We start from the raw sequence: 22,624 nt of genomic DNA, 5'->3' as shown, positions 1-22,624 counted from the left end.
TTGACCCTCTGTTCATTAAATAAAGTCAGCTAAGTTAAGTGATCAATGGAAAGCCAGGGAGAGATGCAAAGATGAAAATATCCTTAACCCCTACTATTTCTGGTATAATATTTTGAGATGCACAAGGATTATTTGATCAGCTGGTCTGGAAGCCTCGAGGGGTCTCCTTTTGTTGCCTGAGCAGCATTCCTGAAATGCTGGGTCTCCATCCTGTGTAGGCCCATTGACCACAGCATCAAAGGCCTTTATCCAGGGCTTCCTTGCATTTACATCGGGTGTATAGTGATATGATAGATTTTCTTTCTTTTCCACCTCTTTTTCTCATGTGGCTCCTCCTTCCTGCCCCCATTCATGATAACTACTGCCTGCTCCACACAAGCAAATCCAGGCACCCAAAACAAGGGGGTAAAAAAGAAAAAGAAAAAGAAAAAAATTTAAGTCCGAGGATTAAGATCTTCATTTTTTTTTTTTTTGCTTGTGCATTCCAATTGTTCTTAAAATATTTGGCAATGTCAATTAGTAACTGAGCAGAGTTAGCTGATGAACACAATTTTCCAGTAGACTGAGCACCCTATTGTTGCCGAGCGAACAGCAGATTTCTGAGGTCATTATCATTCGCTGGTTGCTTGGCCCAGCTGCTTCCTGCTGCAAAAGCCAAACTTTATACTGGAGCTCGGGGATGGCGTGCAGCAACAGGGGGCTGGGAGGGGGAAGAGGGGAGCTGGTTGCAGAGCCGAAGACAGTCATTATCAGCAGAGGAAACAGAAAGTAAAAGTTTCCAGGCTATTCCAGGAAAACTGCTCTATCAGGCTTCTCCCTTCTATTCCTCTCCCAGCACCTTCCACCTCCAGGCAGGGAATTAAAAGGACCAGGGGAAGCCCCCTGGGCATTGTAGCAACTAATCTCTTTGCTGAACAGAACTTTGGATAACAATAATCCTATTTACAAATTTACTTAAAAATTGTTAACCCAATCTAAGGCATGTGAATGATTTCCTCATAAATAGACTCCTTCATTTTTATTAAAAACAGAAAAAAGGAAAAGAAAAACAAATCATTTTTTAAAGATGAAATTGATAACTTGAAATTAGTAAACCTGAGGATGACAAGGAGGGAACAATATTTCATTTTCCAGAGGGACATTCTGAGCAGATAATACTCTGAAATTCCTTGTGAAGTCAAATTTAGCATGGAAGTCCTCCCACCCCCACCCCACTCCAGCGTTCCTTTTTTTCTGACCGCCTCCCTCCCTTGCTCACCCCCTAATTTGGGAGCTGGTTCAGTGAGATGAAAAGCTGCACTTTTTAAAGCTCAGCTGTTAAAACCGAGCGCCATATGCAGCCCTTCCGTCCGACTTGGAAGTGTGTGCAGGCGGCTGCCCTGTTTGTGGAGATTTAGAGAGGCTCGGCTTGTATGTGCCCAAGCTGTGTGCACAGGCAAATGCTGGTAGGGCCCTTCCTCCCTGTGATGTGGCCGCTTCCTAGACCAATATGCTGGCCATACTTGGACTGACTCCTGGGGAGAGTCATCAGATGGGCACAAGTCAGAGGTCCAGGTGCCCTCCCTCTGGTCTCCCACCATTCCCCTGGGCCTGTGGGGTGCTCTGCCCACTGGGGCATCATGCTGGAGCCTCGGATGTAGGGAGTAGGGTAGCCTCGGATGCTGATTCATATCTCCTCCACCTGTCCTGGGAAATGGATGCCTACGAGCAGCTCCTTTATATAAACTTCCCGTTCACTCTGAGCACTTTGATTATCTTGTGTCTAGAAGCAATTATTTGGGAATACTCAGTGCCACTCGGGGGCTTTTGCTGTCTCTCTCACCACTTTGCATGTAGCTATAAATCCCACTTCCATGGGGCTGCCCCATGGTGCTGTCACATAGCATTTCAGGAAGAAAGATACTGTGTTGGCTCTAGAAGTCTTCAAATCAGGGGTGTGATGTAAAAAATGTGTGTCATAAAATCCTAGAAGCAAAACCTCCTCTCTGTTCCTGGAGATTCCCAGGACACCATTTTCTGTCCAAAGGATTCCATTTCTGGCCTCAGTCACCCAACGCCCTACCGTGTTTAGCCCTGCCACCTCACTCTGCCCTTCGTCAGGATGGGCACCACATCACAGTGTCCTTGTTGGGTGCTCTGACGGACGCTGCGTTCCTGCCCAGAGAGCTCCGAGAAGCCTGAAGTGCTCATGGTGTGCTTCTTCAGTACACATGTTAGTGCAAGGAAAGGAAACATTCATTTAAATCAAAATTTAATGGTAGTAAGGAAAACACAGAATTAGCAAAAGACAGGTTACAATGAGGCAAAGAATTAAGCAGTCAATTTTCAAAATAGAACATGAAGTATTAGCTGCATGATTCCCAATAACTGGAATGGGAGGTTCCGGGTGCAGGTCCTGGCCACCACGTTGGGTGTGCTGGGGCTGGAATTTTCAATTCGCTTTGCAAGCAGCCACGGTATGGCCTCTGCTTGATGGCATGACCAAAAGCAGGAGCCACCTTTTGTCTAGTCTATTGCTTTGCCTTCAGGTACCTGGGAACATAGGCCCATCATGTCAGCACTTCCAGCGGCTACCGCTTCTGCAGAGCTGGGGCAGCCTCTATTTAGGTGGCACCTGGGCTCCTCCTGTTCTCCCAAATCCCTTCTCCACTGGGTTATTCCTCTGAATCTCTTCTTTGGCATGAAGCTTTGTGCTCGCTTATAAGAAGCACACTCCTGAAAGGATAAGGCTTCTTGCTCTCAAGATTTTATTGGCCCTCAAGATTCCACTAGATTCTAAAGGGAGCTGACCAGGTGCTTGGGCTTATGAGCTGGAGAGCAGAGGGCATCCTGGGGAAAGACTCATGTTGGGAGTATTTTGCAGCACTCTGAGCTTGTGCTGAGCAGTTAACTCCTTTAACTGGTGAGTGTCTTGGAGTGTTGATGGTAGGGTTGGAGAAACACCTGCAGAGATCAGGAGATTGGATTTATGCACTTGTCCCAAATTCATGATGATTGGCCTGGAACCTTTGCCACCTGTGACCTTTGGGTCTGCTTGCTGCCCTTCTGCGGTCTTCACCCCCCTTTGCCTCCCTCTCCTCTGTCGGCATCTGATAGGCACGTCCCTCTGCCCTTGCAGACCCTCTGGCCCCTGGAGGAAGGAGGAGGGGGCCTCAGTGAGGCTTGCAAATGCAGAGGAAAGGGGGCTCTCCAGCAGGGTGCAGGGCAAGTGGGGGCAGCTCTCTGTTCTCCCCAGGAGGTGAGTGGAGCAGCAGCTGAGAGGAGCCGCAGCTGAGAGGAGCTGTGGGTCCCCCTTGCCTTTTCCTGGCAGGACAGGAAGATGGCAACATTTACTTAAGCTGTGGAGTTTGGCACGGCTGCCACCAGGCGCCATCTGGAAAGCACTTCTCAGAAAGCCTTGGACCCTCCCAAAAAGCTCAGGGGAGTAAGACTTGGGCAGGGCTCTGGGGCTTTTTTCACCGGCAGAACCGGAGTATCAAAGCACCTGAGCAAGGCTGGGGGGCCCTCTGGGGAGCTACATAGCTGAAGCAAGTCCTCGGTTTGGCCAGGCTTTTCCCTCTGCTGGGCCTCTCCTGGTGATTTTGAGCCAGATCTGATTTAGCTTTGCTTTATCAGGAGTGCACTCAGTTTTCTGGGGCTGTGTTTTCCTTTATTTTGCATTGCTTCTGCTTACTGTCTTCACCTAAGGCCTGGTATGTGGTGGGTGCAAAGGTGTGGAATCAGTCAGGACTGTTGTGAATAGTGACTGATAAAACCCTGTAATAGCGGGCTTGTTAACACAGTGTAAGAGATGAATATTGTGCCTCTAAAATGTGCTGGGGAGACATGATTGAGGTCTCCGTGCCTTGGCTTGTGACAAACAGGGCTGAGCCAAGCACAGAGATTTGCCACCATCTCTTCCCTGGTGCACATCTTCAAAAAAGGCTGCAGAGCCCCTCAAACAATGCATGTCTCAACATCCCTGCAGCTGTGTGATGGGTGCACCAGGCAAAAGGGAGCCACACTGAGCCCAAGGGTGCAGTCTGGGTGGGATTCATGTGCTCAGGTTTGTTTCTTTTTCCCACCCAGGAAAGTTGTCCAGGCCCATGTCTTCATTGCTGTGAGCCTTGGAGTTTTTGTGTGACATGTGGCATGTGTCTGAGAGAGGTGGGAGGCACAGCGCAAGCTGACTCCTTGGCAGGGCTGCTCACTGTGCCACATGGGGGGCCGGCCATCCTTTGGGGGTGCCCAGCCCAGTGCTGGCAGAATGGGTGGTAGGTGGGCCTGGCTTTCAGTGCCAGCTCACTTGCTTTCAAAGTGTGGGGAGATTATTTTTCAGCTTTTCCTCAGAGACATGGTATACACAGTGGGGAAGCCTTGATATGTTTTACCCTGTGTCTTAGGTCCAGAATATTCCACAGAGGATTCCATCTCTTTCCCTGTGGAGGCAGTCTGTTGGACTGGAATTTAGGTGGGCACCAATGTCTCCTTTGGTTTGACCTCAGTTCCAAAGCCACTCTATGTATGACACAACAGGCCCCTACCATGGTGCTCTCGTCTCTCCATGAAAGCAATGTCCTGAAACTCTTAATTCAGTGGTTGTCATCCGTGGGTTTTGGGCATGTTGGTTGTCTTCAATCATCTTGAGAGGCATTTTGGAAAGTTTCCAACTTGCTTGTGTTTAGTTCAACATAAAATGTGTACAGTGGTTGTTTCTTTAGAGACCAAGATATGCATTTCTTTTTATTGCTAAATATATTCTGTTACATTTGTTGCTGAAGTTTTTAACTTTTTAAAGTAATTTGCCCTGAAAAATTGAAGTGATCCCTCAGCAAAGCTGCTGTATGACATAAATTATACCTGCTGTAGGAGGAGCCTCGGCAGGGTTGTGTCCACTCCCAGCTGGGGCCTGAGCCCCTCTGAAATATCCTTCACAAGTGACCTTCAACCCTTTCCATTGGGTTTCCTAAGAGGACCTTTAGTGACTTCTTTGTTGCTATTGTTGTTTAATGAGATTTTTATTATTATTTTTCTTAATATAAAGTAATTCTTGTTCATCTTGGACATTTAGAAAATATGGCTGAATAAAAAATAAAAATAATTTTTAAATATATCTGCTCACCACTCAGAGAGAACCACTGTGAACATTTTAGTACATTACTTTCTAGTCCTTTTACACCTAGAGATATGTTTAACAAAAAAAGATCATATTGCACATACTTCTGTATGATACAGTTCTCACTTAAATATGTGTCATATATTTTTTCTTATTGAATATTCTACCCAAGGGTCAGCAAACTTTTTCGGTAAGGGGCTGGATAATAAATATTTTAGGTGTTGCAGGCCATGTAGTCTCTGTCATAATCCTTCAGTTCAGCCATAAATGAAAGGGTGTGATCGTGCTCCAGTAAAAATTTATTTCTAAAAACAGGTGACAGGCTGATTTGGCTCATGGGCTGTCCTCTTCAGACTCCTGTTCTATAGTAATAGCTATACTTAAAAAGGAAACATCACATAAGTAATATATTCTTTGAGAAAATATTAGAAATGTTAGAAAAATTATGAAGGAAAAAAATTACATCTGTGAAATGATTTAGCCAATCCCCTGTTACTGCCATTGTTTTCCTTTTGGCATGTAAATCTCTCTGATCATCTGCACAATTATTTCCTTAGGTGAAACTCCCAGCAGTAGGATCTCTGGTCACAGGCAACAACTCTGAGGCTGCAGATGTTTATTACAGGGTCCTGTGTCTTGAGGCCGTTTCTTCCAATGCTGCAGTTTTTACCATGAAAAGTGCCTCCTAAGGTTATAATGAAATCTGAAGTTGGGTAGCTCCCTATAACCAGCATACTCTGTGATTTACTTGTTCATTCATAAATTCACTCATTTGTTTGTTCATTCATTAATTCATTAATTTGCGCATTCAATGACAAAATGCTTATTAAGTAGGTTCTAAATGCCCAGAAATGCACTAGATACTGAGGATGCAAAGCTGAGACACACAGATGAGCAGGCCTCCCCCAGGGCTTAGAGGAGCACTGAGTCTTGGCACCACATTTGTTCCAGAGAGACGTGAAGTGGTGAGGAACACCCTCCATCAGCTCAGTAACTCCGCTGGCAGGTGACTCACTCCCTCTGGAGAATCTGGCCAATCTCATGATTTCCAGGGAAAGCAAACACCCGCCTCAGCCCCTGTGGCTGGCTGTCCTCTAGCCCTGGCTGTGAGATGGAGTTGAGATTGCTGTCTTGCCACAGAAGAGGACCTTTCTTGCTTACATCTAGGACAGTCCAGCTGGTGTTTTTGAGGAAGGCCCCCAAGGCGAGGAGGGGAGCAAAATAGGAAAGGTGAGGTACTCATGGCATGTGTGGTGGGCAGCCCAGCACACCATTGTGGAGCAGGCCCCAAGCAGGGGCAGCAGGGAGAGGCAGACAGCTCCACACCAGGGAGTTGGGGGCAGGCTCCAGGGTTCAGCTTACAGGCCCTGACAGTGAGTTGGACCGGGGTGGGGAGGTGGCAGAGGGTTGAGAGTCAAGTGTCAGGTGGTGAGCAGACTCCCACTGGGACTCCACAGACAGTGCATGGAGAGTCTGTGAACTACACTTGGGAAGGAAGGTTCAGGCTTTGTCCGTTTTACCTAAACTAACCTGACTTTGGAACCATCCATACCTGCCCCACAGAAGGTAAGGTGAACCACCTGGGGTTGCTGTAGCCTCACAGGTGCCAAAATGTCCATCTGCAGCAGCGTGAGTAAGTAGCAGATTGAGGACACTGTGAGTAGTGCAGTTTTTGTTTTTTTGGGTGGTGGGATGTGAATTACACACAGATACACTATGAGAATGGGTGGAAACAGTTTCTTCTGGTACACAGCAAACTGTAGCAGCTCTTTATTTTCTGTGAAATAAAACATTCTAAGTCTGGATATTAACCGAGACAAACACAGCTTCTAAACATTTAAGATAGGCAGCCAGGTCACATCATTCCTGTGGGGCCAGAGTGCCTGGGGATAGACCCTCTTTTATTTCCTTTCCCAACAAGTGTCTTCCCACTGGTTATCCCTGTCTGGGGCCTCCATGCCATGGAGACAGTTGAGCCCTGCCACTGGATTGGTACCACCAGAGCCCCTTACCCAGTGCCACTGAAGCCTTGCTCTTCCATTCCTGGGTGCTGACCATGGAGTGGTCTCTGCAGAGGGCTCCCATGCTGGCCCTTCAGAGCTGTGTGGCCCACCAAGGGCTCCTTGGCCTCTCTGTGCCTCAGAGCCCATGGCACATTTGTTTTTCTGGGAAGTGCTCAGCACGTTCCTGAGTGGGAGGAAGCACACAGTAAATGTGGCCTGTCAGATTATTTCTTCACTGTACAATATAAAACTATTGGGTGGAGAACAAGGAACTTGGCCAGTTGATTGGTTGGTGGGGTCACACAGTACTGAAGGGCGGGCCTCACGGATTTAGTCTCATGGAATCTGGCTGGCATTTGCTAGAGTCCCTAGTAACACAGAGAGGTCAGTTGGGCTTATCCCACTCTCCTGGGAGATGGTCAGGAGCCCTTGTAAGGCGGTGACTGGCGTTGTCCTGGGTAGTTGGCTTCTTTCCTTCGTGTGGAGTCACTACACAGTGGTTACCTCTCTGCCTGCCTCCTTGCATATTTTATTGCCACCAATGAATCCCAGATCAAACTGACTGTAAATACAGCTATAACCATAAAGATTCAGTGGTTTAAGTCACTGAGAGGACTGGGAGTTGATCTGATTTAGCAGCTCAAATGGTTTCCCCAAGGACTCTCTCCTCTCATAACAGCAAAAAGGCTGCCACAGCTGAGACCTCACATCCCACACCACCAAGAAGAACATTCTTCTGGAGGCTCAGCCACTATCTCCTTGCATTATCTCTTACGGTATTGTTACCCCATTCCTGAACTAGTCGCTGTGGCCAGGGGAATGGGATGCATGTCAGCAGGGCTCACCCCTGGGTGGGAAGGCGGTGAGAGTGTGATCTCATCTAGACCAGTAGCTGAGAATGGGAAAAATGAGCTTTCCCACAGAGGTTTGCCTAGAGGAGGCCTGGAGCCCGAGCAGCAAACTGTCCAAAATGTCATCATTCCAAGGTTCTGCCAGCAGCAGATGGATTTGCCCTCCCATTCAGGATATCTAAAAGAGACCAGCCTCCTGAGCCAGGTGGGCAGGGGGCTGTAACTGGGCAGGAGGGCCTGGCCCTCCCCCAGGGCTTTCCGAGGTAAGACTGTGCTGTTTGAGAGAACGCATCCTTTGGCTCCTTTCTCCAGGTGTCTGCTTCTGCTGCTTCACTTCTTCTGTGTATGGAGCCTCATCTCAGCCTGGAATGATGATGGCCACTGCCAAAGCTGACTTGACAGGTCTTCCCCTTTGTCCACTGTGTGCCAAACCTGCCCTCCCACAGCCTACAGTCTGGGCAGGGAGAGTGTCACCAGATGTGCAAACTGAGGCATGGGGTGGCTGTGTTGACTTGCCAAGCTGGGTTGGAGGAGCTGGGTTTCAAACACTCGTCTATCTGGCCTCTTGCCTGTTAGTCCCACATTTCCTGTGCTGGGCATGGGGGAGCACAGCAGAAGGCAGAAGCCCTGCTTCCCAGCCCCAGCTCCAGCTCCACGCTGCACAGGCCCGCTCTAGGAGACCAGGCTCTGGAGCTCAGACACCACCCCTAACCTCTGTATCCTGGTGACGGCTGTCCTCGCTTCTCTTTGTGAGAGGAAGGGGATAGCCCAGCAGGGACTCAGCCCTGCCCAGGACTTAGGGGGCCCACCTGTGCACCATGTGATCCCTTAAGCCTGTGGTTGCAGGTGCCCCTACCAACCCCTACTCAAGGTCACATGCACAGCATGTCATACGTCTTAGAATCATCATGTTCCCAGGGGGCCCCTAGTGGCCCAAGATTGGAGGAATGAGGCCACGAGGATTTGGCTTGGCTGTTGGGGACCTGGTTCTCGGCCTGTGTGAGTTTGCCTTAGTCTTCAGTTTCTCCAGTTCCTTTTGATGCTATGCTGCTCAGCTAGCCATAGTTTACATGCTCTCCTTTGTAGGCAGGGTTGGGATGGCCAGGCTGTGGGTGTTGGGACAGAGAACGGGACAGTGGGCCGAGGCTGTGGCTGCTACTGTCTAGTGAGTATGCTCCCAGCTGGGCCGGGAACCAGCTCTCTCCTGCCCCACTGCTTTTCCAGAGCAGAGGAGGGGAAATCCCCCACCCGCAGATGGAGTGAAAGAGGGGAGGAGGGCTCTAAACCTCCTCCCTGGTCAGCCGGTGCTCTGAGGTGTAAATTAGGAGGGCAGAGCTATCATCTGGGAAGCCTTCCAAACGAGGGGCTGCTGAGTTCTTTGTTGTCTCCTCCGGAGCACCAAAGGCTAAACCCAGTGGCCACTTGACACTGGCCTTCGCCAAGCAGAATGCTGTGGGCTGTCACTCTGCTTGGGCCCACTCAGGGTGCTCCCAGGAAAGGGCCTGGGCCCAGTTGGGGTGCTGAGTCTACAGTCACGGGTAGGGGGAGGAAATGAGCAGGTTCAAATTGCCCACAGCTGCTGGGAACAGACCATTCACTGTGGGCATGGGTTCATGTGTTTGAGTGTTTGTGGCATGTGCTGGGTGGGGTGTGAACGTCCTGGGGTAAGAGGGGTCATCCTGTCCTGGGCTGGTGCTGCGGTTTGGGTATCTGAGGTGGCTTAGTTTTTTGGATGTAGGTTACTAAGGGTGCATGTGTGGCTGTGTGATTGTATGTACATGTTTAAATGTATGTTGTGTGTGTCCTGGGCTATGGATGTTTAGTTGAACTTTGAACAATGTGAGGGTTAGGGGCACTGACCCCTTCCACAGTCAAAAATCCATGTATAACTTCTGATTTCCCCAAAACTTAACTACTAATAGTTTACTGTTGACTGGAAGCCTTACTGATAATATCAACAGTCGATTTCCACATATTTTGTATGTTATTTGTACTACATACTATATTCTTATGACAACGTAAGCAAGAGAAAACATTCTTCAAATTGTTGCAAATCTACCCCAAATTTTCCAATATACTTATTGGAAAAAATCTGCATATAAGTGGACCCACGCAGTCCAAATCATGTTGAAGGGTCAGCTATATTGGTATGTATGTGGTTGTGCATGCCTTGCGTATGTGTATTGATGTGTATACAAGTGAAGGAGGGTGAGAATGTGAATGTCAGTATGTGTGTGTGGGAACTGGGGTGTGCATTAGGATGTAGTTTTGGGGTATGCAAACATGTTGGTGTGACTGGTTTGGGGGAGTGCATATTTGTGTGTTGTTACATGTATTATGAAGTATGTGTGAAGATGTATGTAATAGTGTATGGTGTATGTGTTGGTCTGTGTGTGGTGTAGTTGTGTGTGTTGGGGAGTGCATTGGTGCATTTACATGTGTGCTAGTATGGTTGTGTGTATCCATATATGTTTGCCTGTGTGAGTATTGGGGTGTGTTACGTGGGTAAGGATGTCGTGGGGTACGTAGTGTGATGGTTGAATATAATGTAGGTAGTTGTCCTCCCCAAAGCATTTTGACCCTTCAGCTTCCTTGCAGGAAGTGAAACTGGGTTCTTGGCCTGACCCTGCCCCTTCTCCCAGAACCTCAGGGCATTGCTAATAGGGTCTTCTCTTCCTATTGCTAGCTCAGCCTCAGGCAGATCTGGCTTGTGGGGTGCAAATGCAGAAGGGCCTAGACCTTCAGTATCTCATAGCCAGGCCTCGTGTAGCCTCCAGCTCCTCTTGGAAGAAGCTGGCGCTTGAGGGTGCAGGGTCTGCATCCAGAGAACTTCTTTTCCAGAGGTCAGCCAGCCATGGTATAGGACTGAGAGAGCTTCTAGATGAATTCCTGTCATGGTCCCCAGCACGTAGTGTAGTATGCATGTGGGTGGTCAGGGAATGCTGGTTGGCTTATACAGAATTAAATGAAATGCTCCATCCCAGATCAAAGGGCACTTTCCCAGGAGCCAATCAGGCGTCCGTACTTCCCATCACTTTCCCTCAATGTGCCAAATAACTTAAAATTGCAGGGCAGAGCCTAGACCCATAGACCTGCAAGGGCTTAATGAACTGGCCAGGTTTTCCTGTGGCAGAACGGGGAGAGCCCGAGTGCGCAAGGGAACATGAGGGCTTGGATTGGACACAGGCCATGGGAGTGCAGCTCTTGGGAGCAGCCCTCATGGTGATGTGTTCACCTTGCCACCAGCACCCATGGGATCCCCCCTCTTTGGGACGGTGACAACCTTGGCTCCACGTCCAATTCCTCCTGCTTTGGTGACCATCCTCCGTGAGCCTCAGAGCAGTTTTCTCCTCTTCCTCCCACTCCTTGGCATTCAGGGGTATAGTAGTGGACTCTACCTCAGCGTGCCTGTTAGAGGCCAGGGCAGTGCGGCAGGGCCGTCAGCCATGGGCACCATGTCCTCCCCTGCAGAGTGTGGAAAGGCTTCAGCTCAGTTGCAGCAACTTGTAAAATGAGCTTGCAACTGCTTGGCCAAGCGCTGTGGCCACCAGGGTAGTCTAGGGGCGCAGGCCTGGGAGAGGTTGGAGGGGAGCCTTATTGAGCTCACCACAACGTAGGGTCTTCAGAATGGTGCCCCAAACAAGCTGCAGACACTGAGGGGTGTCAGGCTGATAAAGTCTGGTGGCTGCATGGACACTGGACCTTGGGGAGCTCAGGGTAGAATGGCTTTTCATTGACCTCTGTGTACACACCACATAGGAACCTCCCCTGAAATTTTAACCCTTCTTCTACTGGCATTCCATAAAGTCTGAAAGAGAAAGTGTCAGGGCTTGAATATTCAGTGTTGAATATGGTAAGCATGTGCCTGGAAACCCCATGGGACAATGAGATCACATGTTGGCTCTGCCCAGCTGGACATTTGGGAAGCAGGGTTCATTGGAATCCACTGTCCTTTTTTGGTTGACAGTTGAGGAAATGCTACCATCATGAAGATTTGAGCCCTGGTGGAAGATGGCGTAAGGCTCCAGGAGGCTCTTCAGGGAGGGGAAGCCTTGAGGGGCGGAGCAGGAGGCCGGGAGGGGGAGCAGGTGTCCCACGGAGGGGCTTCTCTCTCTTATTGGAGCTCTTGAGAAGGGAAAGCAAGAGCCATGGAGGCTCAGAAGCCAACTTTGGTAGCTGTGGATCCTCGGGGAATTGGGTAGAACTTACTGTAACCCCTGCGGGAGAACCACTCTGACAGAGTAGGGCTGTCGGGTGGCGGGCTAGTAGTGATCTGGCCCAGGGATCGGAGCCATCATTCAAACAGTAGCCCACAGCCCTCCCCAGCTTAGAACTCCCCAGTGACTCCCCATTGGTACACAGAGTAAAACCTACGGCCAGTAGGCCTTTCAGTCACCCACTCTACCCTGTCTGACTCTGCCGAGGTCCTGCTATGGCCTCTCTGTCCTCAACCTCATAAAGCCAGCTCTTGTCTGTCATCTTGGAGGCATGCACTTAACGTAGGCTATCACAGGCTGCTTCTCCTCATCATTCAGACAGCACCTCAACCTTATGCCTCCAAGTGGCCTTTCTGTGATGCCCAGTATGAAATACTCCTTCACTAGTCTCTCTGAAAGCGTTATTCTGTATCATCATCTCTGAGGCCTTTGGAAATATCATGGTCACTATTCACTGATTTACGTGTTTGCTGGTCTTACTCACCCATGTACTTTTGTGTGGTCTGGTTTATTCTCCTGGCTGTGGGCTCCAGGACAGCAGAGAGTCTGGCAAGCTGCTACATTCCTGGTGGCCACAACAGTGCCTGGAGTATGGTAGAAGCTCAGTTAACACTCTAAGAGACATTGCAGTAAAACACACATAGCAGTACAGTTTTTGCCTTACCCGTATCCATGGGCATGGTTCACTGGCATTAAGTATACTCACATTATTATGCAACCGTCACCACCATTCACTGTCAGAATTGTTTTCATCTTGCAAAACCAAAACTCTGTACCCATTCGTGAGTAATTCGCCTAAGCCTGGCCACCACCCTTCTCCTTTCTGTCTCTGCGGATTTGGCTATTGTTCGTACTGCATATAAGTGGAATCCTACAGCATTTGTCCTTTATGACTGGCTGATGTCAGTCAGCATAATGTCCTCAAGGTTCAGCCATGCTGTAGCATATGATAGGATACCCTTCCTTTTCAAGGCTGAATAATATTTCATTGCATGGATATGCAAATTTGATTTTCTATGATTTCTACCTTCTCTTTATTCTTCCCAAGGGGAAGAGTTGTGGCTTTGAGTTCTTAAGGTAATTCTTCATATCCTATGCTACCAGCTCTGCAGAAGCCAGCTGGGCCTCAGCAAAATGCCTGTGTTGGGGTCTAAGACTTGGCCACTAAGACACTGAGCATTTTCACTGGAAAATGGCTGGGGCAGGGGAGGAGATCAGCTTTGTGGACCTCTGGGAGGACTGTCGTGTGCCTGGAGGGGCCATAGCTCTTTTGGGAGCATGGTGGCTCCCTCGGCACTTTTCTTCCTAATCCTGCAAAGGGAGCTGTGCCTACAGCAAATGCCGAGCGGCTGATGTGTGTAGAAGCCCAGCTCTGTGCTGTTGGGCAGGGCAGATGCAAGAGGGGAGGGCATGGTCTCACTCCTGGAGCTGATGCAGGGATGGGTGGGCACAAAAGGGCAGCAGCACCCCGTGGCAAGTGCTGAACCACAATGCCCAGAGCACTGAGTGACTTCTGTCAGAAACGGAAATTTCCCAAAACAACCACTATGTTCTATGTGTTTTATTGGAAGTTTAATGTTCTCCTCAGAGCTCTTCCTGAACCTTTTAAAAATAGAATCCCCAACTCACTCCTGAATACAACCTGGGTTAGTTCTGCAATCAAGGCAAAGAGGAGGACTTAGTGATTCAGTCTGGAGTGAGGACAATGCAGGGACTGGCTCAGATGTTTAAGAGAAGCAGGTAGGGAGAGCCACACCAGGTAGCTGCATGGGGAAGGGGAAAGACTCCTGAGCTCTGTGTGCTGGCCACTGTCCTCTGAAGGCAGACTTGGCTGGTAGCAGGGGAGCATCATAGCATGGCACCATGCCCTGCAGGCCACCCCGGTACCATGCAGGGTGCTGGACAGCAACCTCTCCTCTCTTCACTTGGTTGCTCAGGACCTGGGAGGAGGCATTCACACTGAGCAAGGAGCACAAACCACAAGGCCACCTGTCTAGAGGTTGCCTTGTTGGCATGGACCCAATGGGGTTTGTGAGGGCTGTGGGCTCTGTGATGGAGGTCATGGGAGTGGGAAGGCACCTGAAAGATGGTGGGATGAAGTCTCGAGGGTGAAGCTGGCATGTTGGAGAGAGGCAGCGATTGCTGGCAGATGGGCAGTGGGGTGAAGTGGGCTCTGGAGGGCCTGGCACCAGTACTGACTCGAAGGCTGGGCAGGGACTGGTGCCGAATGCTGAGGTCAGCTGGGAGGGTATGGCAAAGGGCCTCGTGGCTTAGGGTGGAGGTTCAAGGGCACTCCAGGAACAATTTCTCTCACTGGGCTCTTGGCTGAGAATGGAGAGTGGCCAGATGAATGTCCTCACATCTGCCCCCTACAGGTGAGGTCTCTCTAGGCCTCCTGGGATTTCTCCTGGCCTTGGTGCCAGGGAAGGACTCAGGGCCATGTGGGCTGCTGCAGACCCCCTTCCTGCAGGAGAGTTTTGCCTTTTGTCTTAGTCTATTTGGGCTACTATAAAAAGTACCATAGAGTGGTATATAAACAACAGGAATTTAGCTTTCATGGTTCAGCAGGCTGGGAAAGCCAAGATCAAGGTGCTATCAGATTCCTGGTTCATGGACTGTTTCTCATTGTGTCCTCACGTGGTGGGAACGTTAGGCCACTGTCTGAGGTCCCTTTTGTAAGGACATTAATCCTGTCCCTGAGGGCTCCATCCCTGTGATGTAAGCACCGCCCAAAGACCCCACCTCCTAATACTAGCACACTGGGAGTTAGGAGTTTAACATGAAGTCTGGGAAGACACAAACATTCAGTCTATAGCACCTCTCCACTGGTTCCTCCAGTGAAGCAGTGTTGTTGATCAAGACAGTTCTCCAAATGGAGCCATAGTAGAAAGAAAATGACAGTTGAAGCACACTCTAAGAGCTTCATTAGACTTCTGCTTGTCTGTTCATTCACAGTTAAAATTTCCTCCTTGCAGGGAACATTACCAGCCAGCCCACCTAAACTCTACTCCACTTCTGGGGTAACTGACAATGCTTTGCTGATGGCGGTGAGTCCAAACAGGAATGTCCAGCAGGTTTTAATTCATCAAATGTGGCTGGGTACAGATGTACCCAAACCACACTTGGTACCCTGCTCCCCCAGGGATTCCCACCCTGGCTCACAGCTCCCACGGCCCATTCCCCACGGCCTCCTCCAGGGTGAACAGTGGGTGGGGGTCTGGGGGAAGCGTGAGTTCTGGGGAAGAGGGAGAGGCTTCCTGTCTGCCACCTGTCCTGCTGGTCTACTGGAACTACAATGCCTGGAGCTGCACCTCTCTTATTGGTGGGCTTAGTAAATTTGCCATTTTAGAATAGTGTTAGATTTCTAGAAAAGGTATAAGAGTAATACAGAGAATAGAGCTTTTGTGTACTCCACACCAGCTTCCCCTACAATAACCTTACTAGGGCACATTTGTCATGAGGAATGAGTCAATACTAATACATTATCATTAGCTAAAGTCTATAGTTCATGCAGAAATCCTTCATTTTTACCTAATGTCCTTATCTCTTCCAGGATCCCATCCAAGTTACCACATTACATTTAGGTTTTTTCAATTAATAAACTTTATTTTTTAGAGCAATTTTAGGTTCACAGCCAAATTGGGTAGAGAGTAGGAAGTTCCCACACCCCCGGCCCCAGCCCCCAGAGGCTCTTCCACTGCTGACATCCTCATTGCCATGGCTCCTTTGGCTTCTCTTGATTGTGATGGTTTCTAAGATTTCCCCTTTTTTGGTGACCATGGCATGTTTGAGGAATATTGGCCAGGTATTTTGTAGAATGTCCCTCAGTATGGGTATGTCTGATGCTTCTCTCATGTGAGACTGGGGTCCTGGGCTCCTGGGAGGAGGACTGCAGAGGTACAGGGCCATTCCCCTCACACAATACCCGGGTGCAGGCTGTCAGCCTGACTTCCGCTGCTGATGCCGACCTTGGTCACCTAGTTGAGGCTGGGCTTGGCAGGATTCCTCACTGTCAATCCACACCCCTTTTAAAGAAAGTAGGCAGGACCAGCTGCATAATTTGTAGGGCTCAGTGCAAAATGAAAAGGTAGAGCCCATTATTCAAAATTATTAAGAATTAACAGTGATAACAGAACACTGAACCAAAGTCAGGGTCCTAAGTGTGAGGCTCCGTGTGACAGTGCTTGTCACACTCCTGTGAAGCTGGGCCTGATGGTAGGACTATTGTTGAGTCCCCAGAGGCCCCTAGAGCCCTGTATGCACAGATAGGGGAGCCCTGTGCCCATGGTCATGGATCCCCAGGCTGCTGAAGGGGGCAGCTGGCTGGGGAGGGTTGGAGGTACCCACAGTGATGTGAGTAACACCAGCGTGGCAGAGCATGTTGGCACATCACAGGTGTCTGTAGATGTCCTGTGGAGGCACCTGCTGGGAAACATGAAAAGTCGACCTGAGCCCCCTGCCAACTCTGCCTGGACAGAGAGAGTGGTTGGGGTGGCGGGTGGGAGAGAGAGGCCACAGTGGCAAAGAGAGCAATTCTGTAATTTAAAAAACATGCACTGCTTTTAGTATTTTTTTTGGATCTTCTTCTTTTTCTCAGTGCCCTGAGCAGCACTTTCTCCCTGGAAGGCCTTAGAATATCTTATTTACAAAAAGCAAAATAAGCCTGTTTCTTCTGGGCAAGCCAAGCAGCCCCCGCCTTCTGCTCCCTCACGTAGAGAAGTGGGCATCTCCTTCCCGGTCTTGGGTGCATACCTGGGGAAGCTCAGACCCCTCGCGGCAGCAGCAGTGCAGAGATAAGAGTGTACAGCTGCCAACTGCCTTCTCCTTGCTGTTACTCACCCAGCTGTTTAGAGAAGAAAGAGTATTTCTAATCAGCCATATGGCATGGAGTTTTATTTGCCGTGGTAAGTTAAAATGTACATTATTGGTCAGCATCTTGCATGCAGATTTTGACACTGCATTCTAGGAGTACCTGCTGAAGAGAGTGGTAGGTAGCAAGTCAGATCTGTGTAATTACATTGCATTGCAGGCTTGTAATGCTGCCATCCCTACCTATGCCTGCTATCTCACCATGTCAGCTGCCCAGGGATATTGCTGCGTGGCTCCTGTAGCCAGAGAAAGATTATGTGAACACGGTGTGCGATCTTGAAAGTGAGTAATGAAGTTGAGTACTTGTTGCAAAAATTAATAAATGGCTGGCTTACACGAGATGGAGTAGTCCCATGGGAAAACTGGGTCACCCAGGGCAGTAATGGATAAATGTACCTCCAGGCACAGGTGACTTGAGGAAATTCACCCTTTTTTCTATTGGTGTGACCAAATGGACATTTCTATCCATGCCTTTAACTTTCCACTCAACTAACATGAAATCATCACAAATATATCTTCTTCCTTCTCTTTGCCTGTCAGAATCTCAACCCTTGCCTCAAAGGAGAGTGTGTCAGTGGTGCGGGACTCAGTGCAGATTCTGGGATGGCCCATGCCAGCCCCTACCACCTGCACGTGCTGCTCCTTCACTGTGTCTATCCAGCACCTGCAGTGTGTCCGCAGGTCATCATCCACCTGTAAGTCTATTTTGGACCTTGGTGCAAGTGCTGCCTTCTGTGAGGAGCCTTTGTCTCCACCCCTGTCTGCCCCGCTGCCCTCAGTTAACCCGCTACCTGTCATGACCATATTTCCTTGATGGCGGTTATGTTTCTGTCACTGTCTGTCTGCTCCTAGGAGGGGTTCTCTGGAGTCAGAAAGACTGGTGTCCAAATCTCAGTTTCACCAAGTACCCTTTGTGTGACCCTCAGCAAGATACCCTCTGAACCTCAAGTGTCCCATCTAAATAATGGGATGCTCTAGTTTCTAATTGGTGAGGTGGTTGGGATTTTAGATAATAGATCACGTATCTGGTAATAGTAGATGTTCATTCTGTATTTGTTAAAACTTGGAATGGAGCAAGTGGTAGTTCTGCAGTCCATCAATTTTTAGACTGGGGGAAGCGTGGGGTGTGTGTGGGAAAGGGACACAGTGGGCACAAAGGTGAAGCAGATGACAGCAAGATGTGGCAGGATGACCCCGTCTAGCTAGGAGCGTGTTGCAAGCCAGAAGTAGGTGACTCTGGAAAGGGAGGCTAGGGACAGAGCGTGGAGGGCCTCGGAGGCCAGGCAAGGGCTTTCTGGGCTCATGGGCTGTGTGGAATGATGGAGGATATTTATGCCTGGCTGTGCTGAGGCCATGGTAGGGTTTGGTGTTGTTACGTGTGTCCTTGTTCCTCACAGTCTTCCTTTTCTCTGATACCCATCCTTCTGATCCCCTGCCCAGCAGACATTTCTGGAGCCCCTGGGCTCCTGCGGTGGCTTGGCTTGGTCCTGGGTGCACTTCTCTCTGGCCCCTCCTCATTTCATTAGGGGCCAAAGCTCTGACATGTTGCCAAGAGAGGATATTCCACGAAGCCCCTGAAGTGGTGCATTAAAGCAATTTGGATTTTCTTTTAGTGCTAACATTGATTACTATTAATTAAGGTTGATATTTACAATCAGAAGGAGTAGAAGAGCAGATCATTTTTTATTAATCACTATTCTAGATTCATCATTAGTCATCATTATCAAAATATTGAGACAGTGGACAGTGACCGGGTTTTTAAAACCAAGTGAATGATTAAATTATATGACATTATACAGAAAGGGTCTATGTTCCCTGTCCTCTCTCTCTCCTGGTTTTCCCAATTGTCCCCCAAACTGTCTCCGCCTACTGGCAGGTATTCCTGTCCGTCCCCTCCCTCTGCCTTCCCCTCTTTTCTCCACTTGCTTTCTCCCTTCCTTTCTTTTCCTCCCCATAAATGATACCATGTTGAGAATCTGCAACTTGCTTTTTTCTTTCAGCAATATCGCCTACAGGTAATTTTTATATTATGACTGAGCTCTGGCTGCTGCCTTCATGTCAGTGTTGCATGAGCACAGAACGGATATTCATGGCACTGTTTATTTCTATGGCCATTCCCCAACTGGTGGGCATTCGAGTCATCTGCCTCCCCCTTTCTTCCTCTTGCTGTCATGGTCAGTGGCACAGTGAGAATCCTGTATGCGCTTCCTGGAGCATGTGGGGGGGGGACAGCTGCCAGGGGCGATGTGGGGAGTGGACTTGCTGCGGCTCCTCAGGCTCCCCAGCACCTGCTCACATTATCCCTGAACTGTGGCTACGCCCAACCCAACATGGGTCCCAGGGGGCCCAGTATTTGGCTGTGCTTAGGAGAAGGTCCTCATCCTGGGATGCCTTCTCCTCCCCATCTTTCCATGTTCAAATCCTGCTTATGTCTTAAGTTTCTGGAGCTGTGTCCACTCTTCCAGAGGCTTGAAACTATCCGCTTCCTCTTCCAACACTTCCCTAAAAATGTGTCACTTGGTAGTGAAGTGTGTTGGGTAACTTCATGCTGAACTTTGAGTACAGGTGAAGATCCTCCTGGGGCATCAGTGATGTCTACTGGGGGTTCAGCGAGCTTGTGGCTTTTCTGGGTGTTAGGAGAGCTTGGCTTTTGGCATTCCCAGACTCTGCCTTCCTTCCTGGGGGCAGAGGTGGGGACCAGGGCTTCTCCTGCTTTCTTCCCTCTAAGGGGACTGGGCTTGCTCCTTGCCTTGCTCCAGGTGGGGCCCTGCGAGTGTTCTGTGTGAGCTACATGAAGCCATTTGCTCCATGTTCATGTGGTCGTGTGGACTCTGGTCCTTGTATTCTGGCATTTGGAATGTGAAAAATGGAATTTAGGGGATCCTGGTCCTCAATTTAGGAGTTTTATTTTATTTTTTTAAGCAAGTAAACAACTGTAGGTAATTTAATTTGTCCGATAATGACACTCATGGAGTTACTTAGTGGGAAAATGTCGCTAAGTTGTGGACACATACTGCATGCAATTCAATGAGAATCGGTCTCTGATGGGTGGCAATAAATGTCAAACTGCTCAACATTGATTGTTCAGGAAGGAAGATTGCTTAACAAAGAATCAAGTACCTTTTTGAGGTTATTCTATTGGTCTGACTTCAAATTTAAAAGGAAATAGAAATACTGACTCCTTCCATGGTTTCCTGCCCCTTGAGGTTAGAGACATGGACCTGTTGGAATGGGGAATGGACCGCTTGGGCTTCTTTTCTCTTCATGGCTCCTGCAACCCTCAGAGAGGAGGGAAGAACTTCAGAAGAAAGCCTCCAGTGGCTTCCTGCAATCCTACCAACTTCTTCATCTGTCTTCCCTGCCTCTTGGCTCTGCTCTCACCCACTGCTCTCCAACTGTGCTGTTCTGGTGGTTGCTCCTCACAACATGCTAGTATGAGTATGGACCTGCCCCAGGGCCTTTGCACTTCTGTTATCTCTGTATAGAATACCACTTTTTCTACTTTTCCTTCCACAGTTCCCCAGCCAAGATCAAAACTCACCTGCACTGTATCCTACCTTTTGTCAGTCCCTAATCATACCATCACTTTTACCTATGTAACTACTTAGAATTGTCGTATTTATGTTGTACTGGCATGTTTTCTCTTGCCCTGCTGGAATGTGAGCTTCAGGAGGGCAGGGATGGTGTCCGTCTCATCCACTTGGGTAATCCAGCACCTAGAGCAGTTCACGGTACAAGAATAGTACACCTCCATGATATTCATGATGCAACAGTAAGGACTTGGAACAAGTGTGCTGAGGGATTCCTCACAAAGTGACAGAATATACATGCATTTTATAGAACAGCAGCCTCTCAAGCATGGCAAAAAGATGCTTTGGCTTCCTTTCAAATGGATCTCTGTTTAGCATAATTTTTCTGCATTACAACTTGAGGAAAGCAGGGTTTTCCAGCAGTGGTTGCTCCCTGCTACTTTTTAGACAACCTGGTAATTTTTGAGTGTTGTACTGGCAGGGGGCTCTCCCACCTGGTGGCTGAGTTCCTCCCTGCTGGAAACAGATCTCCCTGAGATTTGTCAAGGCCAGCAGGCTGGACATGGTAGCCACAAACTCTTGAGTTTAGGTGATGAATAAAAGGACTTGGAGTGGAGATGCATAGTAGTTATCGCCATCTAGAATACAAAAAGATGATGCTTTCCCTGCATCTCAGAATCCTCTGTTGTTATAAGAGATTTAGGTCAAGGGATAGTTTTACTCTGTTAAAATAGAAATCTGTGCATTTTTTCTAGCACTGAAGGGAAATAGCCACTCTGTATTAAAAAAAGTTTTTTAAAGCACTCCGTAACTTCCCGGTGCCTGACTTCTTTGCTGTCCCCAACCCCCCCAGTCCAGACCTCAGCACCATCAGAGGGGCTGAAGGGCAGAGGGCAGCATATGTAAGTCAGGGTGCTGATTGATCATGTTCAAAAGAGCTGTTTGTATGGATCATCCTTGGGTATTTTCTTTTTTTTTCCCCAGGAGAAAGTTTTATGTTTGACCCTGAGAATATTAAGAAATATATGCTATGAAGTCATTTTGGCTGATTTAATCTAAATTTCCTGTGTGTTCTTGGGCAGAGGTCAGGAGGGTTTTCAGTCTAACTCTGCCCCATTAGCTTTAGAGTGGGCTGAGGACCTGTCACCTTGGTTTGCACACCTGTGGGGCAGGCACTGCCCACCCCTCTGGGGAGTCTGTTCAGTGTTTAGGGGCTCTGATTAACAAAGTGCTTTGGATGCAGACGTTCTAGTGCAGCCTCCAGGCCTGGGACTCACAGCTGCGGGCTGAATCCTAGGTGTGCTTATGGGAGCTGTGGGAGCCTGGCGTCTGTGTCCTAGCGTGTACAGAGGGGAGTGACCATCCCTACCTCCCGTGACTTTGGAGAGAAACAAGCATTGTTCTCCTGAATAAAGCAGGGAGTATAGCACAGATCAGGCACTCAGTAAATGCTCCCTCTTTCTCTTTTATTGCCGTGAAATCTGTTTCTTAGAGCATGGACACATGGTCCTGGGCTTCCCTGGGGCCCTAGAGGTCAGGCCTTACTCTCCCTGGGCCAGGGGACAGAAGCCATGTCGCCTTGAGCCTTGTCTTACTGTCTTATTCCTCACCTCTTTGATCCTGTGAAGCTAGTGTGTGTGGCATGTTGGCATGGCCTGCTCTGAGAGGCCCCCTGCTCTTTCAATACCGAACTTCTCAGTAGTTGCCTGTCTAGGAGCCACTGAGTGGCCTTCTGCTTCCCCTTCTGGCTGATCCCTGATGTCCTTTCTCAGGGGCCAGGATGAAACTCTGTCCTCTCCACAATTCTATATTGTTGCCCTGGGTTTTGGACCCTATTATTAGTTAGAATAATGCTGCTTGCTGTCATACCCTAAAATTGCAGTGTCGTGACACAACAGTTTACTTATTTTCTCTCACACAGAAAATCCTGTCGGTGTTGGACATGAGGAGCTTTCATTTAGGGCCAGGCCATTGGACTGTCCATCATTTCCCAAGTGTGGTTTCCAAGGTCACAAAGGGTATTGAAATGAGCTATTAGGAAAGGGAGCCTGAGGAGGAC

The 22,624-nt window shown here is 48.9% G+C and overlaps 1 protein-coding gene across 9 annotated transcripts in view; it reads left to right on the top strand.

The window, feature by feature from the left end:
- The window catches only part of ZNF536 (zinc finger protein 536), a 432,301-nt gene that overhangs the window by 199,657 nt on the left and 210,020 nt on the right, over window positions 1-22,624 (top strand). The gene's annotated exons all lie outside the window — the stretch shown is intronic.

The sequence above is a fragment of the Manis javanica genome, chromosome 17, assembly GCF_040802235.1.
Source record: "Manis javanica isolate MJ-LG chromosome 17, MJ_LKY, whole genome shotgun sequence".
Lineage (NCBI taxonomy): Eukaryota > Metazoa > Chordata > Mammalia > Pholidota > Manidae > Manis > Manis javanica.
This window is presented reverse-complemented; position numbering and strand designations above follow the sequence as displayed.